The 10,236-nt window shown below is 31.4% G+C and overlaps 1 long non-coding RNA gene across 2 annotated transcripts; it reads left to right on the top strand.

Moving 5' to 3' along the window:
* Positions 1–8,980: 8,980 nt before the first annotated feature.
* On the top strand, positions 8,981–9,821 carry LOC120155988. 2 transcript variants are annotated; one of them, XR_005519018.1, is made up of 3 exons: positions 8,981–9,064; positions 9,171–9,312; positions 9,454–9,821. It is a non-coding gene; the product is annotated as an uncharacterized LOC120155988 (long non-coding RNA). The 2 variants fall into 2 exon arrangements; XR_005519017.1 differs by lacking the exon at positions 8,981–9,064 and having other exon boundaries at positions 9,141–9,312.
* Positions 9,822–10,236: the final 415 nt, after the last annotated feature.

Here is a 10,236-nt window from a genome sequence, read left to right as displayed (position 1 = left end):
CGTTGGTACATCCTCCAACAGGTTTCGTGTCCTTCACTAAACACGGGGAGTATCTCTATTCTTTCTCCTATGCTTTAATTTACGTATTGGGACAATATGCTTTAAGTGAGGGGTATAGAACTTAGAGAAATTATCGCTTGCTTATTTACATTCTTGAAATTGAGTTGCCTCGATTGATTTTCTGTCTCATTGATTACCTTAGGCGTTTGTGATCACAGTTTTATCTGATTTAGGGTACATGATGGTCAAAACAACATGATTAATACTTTTCTTTAAAAATTTTACTTGATGTTTCATGAATCCGTTAGTTGATATGTTTCTCAATTCAATATACATTACCCCTTCTTGTGAGATTTGAGCCTAAACGGGCATACCTTTTCATTCTTTCTCATTTGTTTGATTGAGCATGTCGGACTGATTTTTGACATTCTAGAACTTGTTATTAAATGCATATCGAGACCACATGTTGAAACTTGATGCTTTAAAATGATTAGGGCACTTTGAATTAAACTACTTCTCAACCCAAATTGCCTACCCATTTATTTATATCCCCTAGTGAACCAACTTTGAGCCTTTACCCTTTTTTATTTTTTACCATATTATAAAACCCTAAACCTTTCGTGTTACCCTTGTCAAGACATGAGATAGATTTATCCCATGAACAAAAAATCAAAAGAAGAAAGAGGAAGCATTCTTTATAAAAAAAAAAGCGAAGAAATTCGTAAAAATAAAAAGGGAAGAAGAAGAAAAAATTGATTGTTTGATTAAGTTTATTCGAATTTGTTTACTTTGTTGAATTCATGGCTTGAACTCATATATTTAACATCTATTGTCTTGACCTTTTTAACATAATTTTTCGGCCTTTTTCTTACCCCAAACTAAGCCCGGTTAAAACATTTTTAAAGACCCTTTGATTATATGCATCTTGTTCGAACAAGTGGTGGAGACTTGATTTTATTACAAGCCTATGGTAATGTCTTCACTAATCCCGACTTTGAGTGATTTCTTTACCCTAAACACTTTGAGTGATAATGAGTGAATCCTTGTCAGTTATGGAGTCTTATCACATTGAAATTTTGGGATATCTTGGCTTTTACTTAAATTTCTTGCTAGTTATGGCTATTTTCTTAATTGTTACCTTGTTTCCGATATTTGATGTGATCATTAGCTTGTTTGGTTTTCTTTAATGCATTGTGAGATGAAAGATTAATAATTTGATATTTTTATAATTGATTAAGGCATGCTTGAGGACAAACATTTAATAAGTGAGGGGGATTTGATGAGTGTTTTATTTGGTTAATATTTTGTTATTAATTAATCCATGTTACCTCCTTTTATAGTGCTAATTTGGGATATTTTTATTCAAATCTTTACAGGACTCTATTTTTTAGGAAATAACAATTAAAAGGCAAATTAAATAGATTTTCTTATTTATTTGGGAAAAGTTGGCTCTAATCACATTCAAAGATCGATCCAAGCACAAACTCTGATTAAATAATCCATGTAGCAAGATCAAAGGAGGAAAGTAAGGCGAACCATAATTCTTTAGGAATTAAAAATTTGTAATTAAATTCAAACATCTTAGATTTTATTATTTATTTTATTAGGAATTTATTTTGCATAGAAGTTTAGTTTACCATTGTTAGAACTTTTAATATTTATTGATTAGGATTTTTAGTTTGTTAGGAATTAAGAGTTTGAATATTTTAAGAGTTGGTATTTTATTTTCATTTGGTTAACTCAAGACTATAAATATCCCTAGGGGTGAAGCTTGAGAGATGTACAACTTGAGAGATGTACAAGTTGAGAATTCAATATAGAACTGGTTCTGGCTTTTCTTTTGTTTTTAGATTTCCAGTTTAATAAATTTATTTTTCTTCTTCATCTTCTTTCCTTCTACACTCCAAGCATGATCTCTACCAGGCTTGGCTAAACTTTTCATTAGCTGATAGCTGAGTGAAAACTCAACCAGTCTTGTGAGAATTGAAAAGGTACGTAACATCTTCAGATTTCTTTCTTGATTTTTCTGCAAACAAGGAGAGACAATCGACCTTTCTTCAACATCTCAATATCTTCAATCCAAGGAGTGTATAGAGCACATTGGTTTGATCGATGTTTGGATCTATAATTGGGAAGAAGAATCAGATTGTAGTAAGTTCAATTTCCTAAGAACAAACTTAGCGGCAGTCAAAAAAGGGAAGTCAAGATCGGGTCGATTCTCATCGAGACACCATAATACGAGCACAAGCTTTTTCAGTTCCTAAACATCATTGGCTTAATATCAATAACTGATATTAATCCAAACAAGGGTTAATTTTCAAATATTGGCTTTGGAAATCAATTTATAAGAGAAAAGAGCAAGTTACAAGGGTCGGGCCTTATAGATTGTAACAGGCAAGTATCCAAAGTAAAATCTATTTCAATGATTGAGATGAATTGAGGCGAAGCAAAGCTTGAGGCTATTTATCATCTTTGTTATTCCTTTACAATTTACTTTTCTTAATTTTTCTTATTGCTTGCATCTTAGTTTTACTTTAATTTTATTTTATTTACTTGATTTTTATAAACCTCATTCTTTTTAATTTTCTTGTTTTACAGATTTCTTGGTTAATGATCAATTCATATTTATATTAGAAATTTTTGAATCCCTGTAGACCGACACTCTTCTTCTCTATATTACATTCTTAGCATAATTATCCGAGAAAATTAAAATGATTAATTATTTGGCAATTAAGACGCTTGTCAATGTTTCTTGATTCAATACACAATACACCTTCTTGTGAGATTTGAGCCAAACGAGCATGCCTTCTTATTTTTGCTCATTTATTTGATTGAGTGTTCCAGATTAAATGCATATTAAGACCACACATTGAAAATTGATGCTTTAAGATGATTAGGAAACTTAGGATTAACCCACTTCCCTGCCCATATTGTTTATCCATTTATTTACATCCACTATTGAACCAACTTTGATTTTTTACCCTTTTCTTTGTTTTTATCACATTATAAAACCTGAAACCTTTCAATTTTATTCTCACCCTCTCTTGTTACTCTTGTCGAGACATGAGATATATTTGTTCCACGAATAAAAAATCAAGAGAAAAAAGGAAGCATTCAAAAAAATCGAACAAAGCATTCAAACATAAAAAAAGAAGAAAATAGCTAAAAACAATAAGAAAATCGAAACAAGAAATTGGAAGAAAAAGGAAAAATCTAATTGTTTAATTATGCTTCTTCGAGTGTGTTTACTTTGTTGAATTTGTGGCTTGAATTCATATATTCTACATCTATTGTCTCGACTTTTGAACCCAAGTTTTTGGCCTTATCCCTACCCCAAACTAAGCCCTATTATAACCTTATTAAAAGACCTTTTGATTAAATGCATCTTGTTTGAACGAGTGGTGGAGACTTGATTTTCTTACAAGCCTATGCTAATATCTTTATTAATCTCAACTTTGAGCTATTTATTTTACCCTAAACACTTTGAGCGATATTGAGTGAGCCCTTTTGAGGTATTGAGTCTTGTTACATTGAAATTGGTGGATAATTGGGATATCTTGTCTTTTACTTAAAATTCTTAATAGTTATGTCTATTTGCTTAATTGTTACCTTGTTTCCGATAATTGATGTGATCATTAGCTTGTTTAGTTTTCCCTGGTACATTGTGATATGAAAGATTAATGATTTGAGATTTTGATAATCGATTAAGGCATGCTTGAGGACAAACATTAATGAGTGAGGGAGAATTTGATGGATGTTCTATTTGGTTAATATTTTATTATTAATTAATCTGTGTTACCTTCTTTTATAGTACTAATTTGGGTTATTCATGTTTGAATCTGTTCAGGACTCTAATTTCCTAGAAACAACAATTAAAAGATGAATTAAACATATTTTCCTATTTCTTTGGGAGAAGTCAGTGCCAACTCTGATTAGAACATCGATCCAAGCACAAACTATGATTAAATAATCCATTCATCAAGATCAAATGAGAAAAGCAAGGTGAACCACAATTCTTCATGAATTAAAAGTTGTAATTAAATTCAAACATCTTAGATTTAATTATTTATTTAATTAGGATTTTTGTTTGCTTAAAATTTCAATTAGGATTTTAATTATTTATTATTAGGATTTTTAATTTACTATTTATTAGGAATTTAAGTTTTTAATTTTCTTGAGAATTAGTATTTTATTTTCTTTAGGTTTTCTTAAAGCTATAAATACCCTCTATGGGTGAATCTTGAGAGATGTACAAGTTTAGAATTCAGTATAGAACTAGTTCTGGCTTTTCTTTTGTTTTAGATTTTCAGTTTAATAAAAAAAATTCTTCTTCATCTTGTTTCTTTCTACACACCAAGCATGATCTCTACCATGCTTGGCTAAACTTTTCTTTACCTGACAGCTAAGAAAAGACTCAATCCATTCTCGCGAGAATTGCAGAAGTGCTTCATATCTTCATATTTCTTTCTTGATTTTCAGCAGGCAAGGGGAGGCAATCAGCCTTCCTTCAAACATCTCAACACTTTCAATCCAAAGAGCGCGCATTGGTTTGATCGAAATTTTGATTTACAGTTGGGAGGAGAATCGGCTTGTAGTAAGTTCAATTCCCTAAGAACAAACTTAGCGGCGATCCGCTAATGAAAATCAAGATCGGGTTCGATTCTCTTCGAGACACCATAATCCGAGTACGAGCTTTTTTAGTTCCTAAACCAGCATTGGAGTTAATATCGATGGTCGATATTAATCCAAACAAGGGCTAAATTTCAATGATTAACTTTGGAAATTAGTTCACTAGAGAGAAGAGCAAGTTACAAGGGTTGGGCCTTGTAAAATGTAACCGACAAGTATCCAAAGTAAAACCTATTTCCGTGATCGAGACGAATTGAAGCAAAGCGACACTGGAGGCTCTCTCTCATCATAATTAATTCTTTACAATTTACTTTTCTTATTTTTTTATTGCTTGCACTTTAGTTTTATTTTATTTATTTGGTTGTTTAATTATTCAAAACCCCTCTTTTTAATTCTTTTATTTTACAGGTTTTTTTGGTTAGCATCAAATCAAATCTAAATTTGAAATTTTGAATCCCTGTGGACCGACCCCTTCTTCCTATTCTGTTTGTTTAGCTACTTATATGACGAAAAGGGCTTATTTATTTGACAATTACGACGATTGTCAAAGACGGACTCCTCCTCAAGGAATTTCTAGTTCATGTCCTTCCTTTGTTGATTAGTCACCATTGTTGCGTATCAGCATTTGATATTCAAGTGTTATCTTTTCTTGGTGCCTCCACTTGGCCTCTGTTAACGTCTTGTATGCTAATTTCTTCGGAGATCTTGACTGATTCTTGCATATTTTCATTATCCGTAGATATTTCTTCTTCATCTTCCCTATTTTATACTTTCAAGGGTGACCTAAGTGCCAGATCTTTCATGAGAGGGCTGAACACGATGTCCTTCCCTCCATCATGATTATTATTCTATACATATTTTATTTATTTATTAACTACAATAATTTTTTTAAGTTATGATGGATTAGATGAACATGTCATATCATTTAAAATAGGGTTAAATACGTATCAAGTCACTCAACTATGCTTAGATTTCTTTTTAATCAACTAACTATTTTTTAAAATCATATATAAGATTACGTTTTGGTTATTCGCCATCAAAATATTAACGCTATCGATACTTCCATCCAAAGTACCTATATTAACCTTCTGTATCAATACAAACTTAGGGTATCGAAAACAAAATAGTCCACTAAAATTTGAAATATAACTCTAGTATCGACATTCTATAAACAATATCAATACCTTATGAGCATGGTATCAATACTATTGGACCAAAATCCTAGATTTGGCCCTTGTTTGAACCTCTAGTATTGATACACAAACCAAGATTTATCATGTTTCTCATAGGAAAATCACTCCAACTCAACCCAAATGGTATATTAAGACCCTAAGGTACAATTAAAAGCTTACGGGAACTTTATGAAATCAAATATGTTATTGGATAAACTACACATGTAGTACCTAAATTTTCAATTTTGTTTCATTTTAGTACCTAAACTTTCATTTATTTTGAAATCATACTTAATGTTAACTTTTGTTTCGTTTTATTACCTGCTATTAAAAACTTACTAGACTTACTACACATGGCAATTTTATTATCATTATATTAATATATAATTAAATTAAAAAATAAATTTGAAAGTTAAGTACTTAAATTAAAAAATAAAATTTAATGACCGAAATAGGAGTGAAAAGATAGTTGAGTAATGAATGATGTAATTTGCCCATAAAATTTGCCATGATGAATCAATTCTGCTAAGTTTTTAACGGTGAGGTACCAAAACGAAAAAAAGTAAACATTATATATGATTTTAAAACAAATGAAAGTTTAGATATCAAAATGAAATAAAACTAATAATTTAGGTACTAAACGTATAATTTACTCTATGTTATTTTTATGCATAAGTAACATTATACTTGCCTCAAACCATCCCCACGCAAAATACACTCATTTTGTTCCATGCATTCATACAAGCAATCAAGCTACACATATTGATCTACAGGTGTTGTATAAAAGTTAGAAGTATATTATCTCATTCCAAAGTAGCCAAGAACACCAGCTACTCATCATATTATGAGTTTTTCTTTGTTCTTGTTTATTTTAGGTCTCTCCAACTTCTTGCACTAAAAAGATCATCAGGAAATGAGTTATGCACTTACCCAAAGACCTAAAAGAAGTACGAAAATGGATTCTAATGATTAAAAATAGATTAAAACCTCACTTAAGCTCAAAGTTCAAAACCCCTACAAAAACCCTTTCATGACTACCATGGTCGAATGAGGTGAAGAAAAGCTTGGATTGAAGCTCTAAGAATGAGAATTCAGCACTTATCTTCACAAAAGAGGACTAGATATGGAGAAAAATAAAGCCCCACCTTTATTTTAACCTTCAAAAAGATTAAAAAAATGAGAGAAATATGATGAAAAAAATACAAGAGAATGACCTTTTCCCAACTCATGACAATGCACAATAAAATCATCCTTTGAATTTTAAATGATATAATTAGTCTTTAATCCTTCTTATTTGCTCATAATTCAAACCTCATTTAAAGGCTATTTTGGGCTCAAATCAAATTCAATAAAGTTCAAACTTGACACAATCATTCTACTTATCTAATTATACTTACTCGAAGCCCACTCAAGTCAACACGATCCCTTGACCCAAAATCTGAGGCGTTACACAAATCTAGCGTTTAATGCTCCTCAATATGCAATTTTTAAAAGTTTATTGCTTAAAATGATCATTTTGATATAGTTAAATAATAATATGTGAATTTTGCCCTAAATAATTAGTAGTGTATTCGAGAATATTGCTCAAATGTTTCAACTAGTCGGTTGGATCCGATTTGACAATTGTGTTTTTGTGTAATATTTTAATCCTATTTAGTTTAGCAGCTTTGAAATGTTTAATAATAAGGTTAATTCAAATTTTCTAAAATTTATTTGAATAAACTATGTATTTATTCATACATTTATTATTGTGATTCAATTATTTTTAAAAAAATAATATCTAACATTACATTTTGGATATGTTTCGATCACTTGGCATTAAAATATTAACCATAATATCGACGTGTTACCACAAGATAATGTCATATCATTATTAGAAAAATATCACATCAATAATTCTATTTATTTTTTCAATTGTGGGTGACTAAAATAGAATTAAAACATAATTTTATATATGATTTTGAATGAAATAAAATAAATAAGTGGGTGACTAAATACATAATTTATCCAATATTTTCAATAACTTTAATTTTAAATTTTATCATTTAACTTCAAATATAAATGTTTAAGTTCAAATATCTAGTTCACAGTGAAAAGATATTAGGTCAAAGAAATGCTAGATATTTTGATTCTATTAACGTTGTTTTCCGGCTCAACACCACCACGTGTACCTTTATCCCAACAAACCGCTGTTCGCATTACACGTAACTCACTCCTCCAACACATACACTCACTGACGTTGACTGCCATCCTCTACTCACTCTCCCACTCTGAATCTTGCGGTAAATACCACGCGGCCGTTTCATTCGGCTCCCCCTTCAAGAAAATTAATCCACGCGCAGCTCCAAAAGCGTAGGCCGAAACAAACCTTGGAGGGCCCAATATGATAATACCCTCACGTGTCATAGATGTGAAGCAACCAATTGGGAATGAGCACGTGGGGAGGACAGTGAAAAGCAGATTACCAGATTTCCGGTTAGAGGCATTGGATCCCAAGGCAGGTCCCAACTCCCAACGGACAGGAGGTGGGAATATGATGTCATCCTCCGTAGACTTTTTAAAGTGTAAAATACATAGATAGTACTCCTATTATGGCTAGTTATCTTATTGAGTTATCTCAACTATTAAAACTTACAAAATGATTCTCTAATTTAGACTGGTATTTTATAAGTCTCATACTATTAAAAGTTACCAAATAATAAATAATTATTCATATGTTTTAAATTCATCATTTTTAGTTTAAAAAATGACTATTTTCTAAGCTAAACATTAATTTGTTGATTGTGATATAATAAAATATAATCTTCAAATTATTTTAGTTTTATTTTTTTCATTTGTTTTCCTTTTACATTATGTCAAACCATTATTATGACGTCAAGCTAGTACAAGAAGATGATGCAGGTAAAAATTATTAAAATATAATTTTATCATATCTTAATTAATAATTTTAACATCAATTTCAAACAACATCAATTTTTTTTAAAAAGTTATAAGTTTAAAATATATAAATAATTGAATGATCATTTTATAATTTTTCATAATCGGATTTAGCAAAATAATACTCTATATAATTCTATATAATGGAAGTATATTTTATAAATTTTAATAATCGAAATACTCAATAAAATAATATTATATAATTGAGGGATGATTTGTATACTTTCCCTGTTACGAAGGAAGCCATTAAAATACAAGACGGAAGTGCTTAGGCATCCCAAGGAGAGAGGAAAAGAAGGGGGAAAAGACAGAGAACGAAAGAGAAGGTTGCCTTTCGCTTTTAAATCTTTTGTTTTTCTTTTTTAAATTTTGATTTGGTTTTTCAATTTGATTGATTTTAATTCTTTTGTGGGGGAATATGATTTGGTGCAGGAAATTTGAAATCTGGGAGGAATTCTATTCTCTCTCTCTCCTCTCAGGTGGACGAAAAGAATGCAGGCCTTTGCTAGAATGACGCTTCCGGTTCGTAGGGTTTGGAACGGTGTCACCGCCCGCATCGGCGTTCGTAAAAGAGGTAAGTCTCAGTTCCCGACCAACCATTTGATGTTGAAGATGGTGCCGGGTGAGGGTTTTTTCTTTCACTTGAGTTGTAAAGAAGAAGAATTTTGATATCGGAATGACATGGCATGGGGTGTTTAAATATGGGATGAAACAGGGCAATGAAGCTTCGGAAGGATGTCAGGTCGTGCGAGTACGAGGATGTGCGAGTGATGTGGGAGATGCTGAGCCGAACCCAAGCGGAAACCAATCAGATTCGGTCCCCAGCAAAAAGAAAGAGAACTCTGTCCAGTTGCTTGGACTGGGCAGGGCAAGCCTCTTTCCTTTGTCGAACCGTCTAAAACACACATGTGGGTTTCAGTTGTATTTGACAATAAAAGAAGAAAAAAAAAGGAGAGAAAGGGGGATTAGTTTGTGAGATTTGCCCCTCTTCTTCCTTGTAGATATCAGTTTCAACTGTCTGCCAAGTGAATTAGTTCTCTCAATTCCATGTAATAAACCACTCGTGCATGTGTTCTTCTTGTCATTGTCATTTTGTGTTATTAATTATCCACTCCATTTCCATAGCCATTTTTGAGCTTTAGAAAGGAAAAACTGAGCACTTTATTGGTTTGTTTGTTTGTTTGTTTGTTTGCTTGAATTAAAAATTAAGGTGGGTGTGAATGATTGATCATATAAAATGATGATTTTCAGGCCTTGGGGTTTTAAATTTAGGAGTCATTTTCATTTTTGTGGTAAAAAATCAAAATCGACTGATTTAATTAATATGGGTTTGTTGTGATGTGAAGGGGAAAAAAGTTTGTGATGTCATGCCTCTTGTAACCGTCGGTTTCAGTTTCAAATCAATTTCCACCACGATTAGCCTTGTTCTTACTGAACCGGAGCATCTTTAATTGAATGATAAAATTGAGTTTGATAAGATTAAAAATAAATGTGATGA

The sequence above is a fragment of the Hibiscus syriacus genome, unplaced genomic scaffold, assembly GCF_006381635.1.
Source record: "Hibiscus syriacus cultivar Baekdansim isolate YM2019G1 unplaced genomic scaffold, ASM638163v2 tig00111210_pilon, whole genome shotgun sequence".
Taxonomy (NCBI): Eukaryota; Viridiplantae; Streptophyta; class Magnoliopsida; order Malvales; family Malvaceae; genus Hibiscus; species Hibiscus syriacus.
Note: the sequence above shows the minus strand (reverse complement) of the source record. Positions and strands in the feature narration are given on the sequence as shown.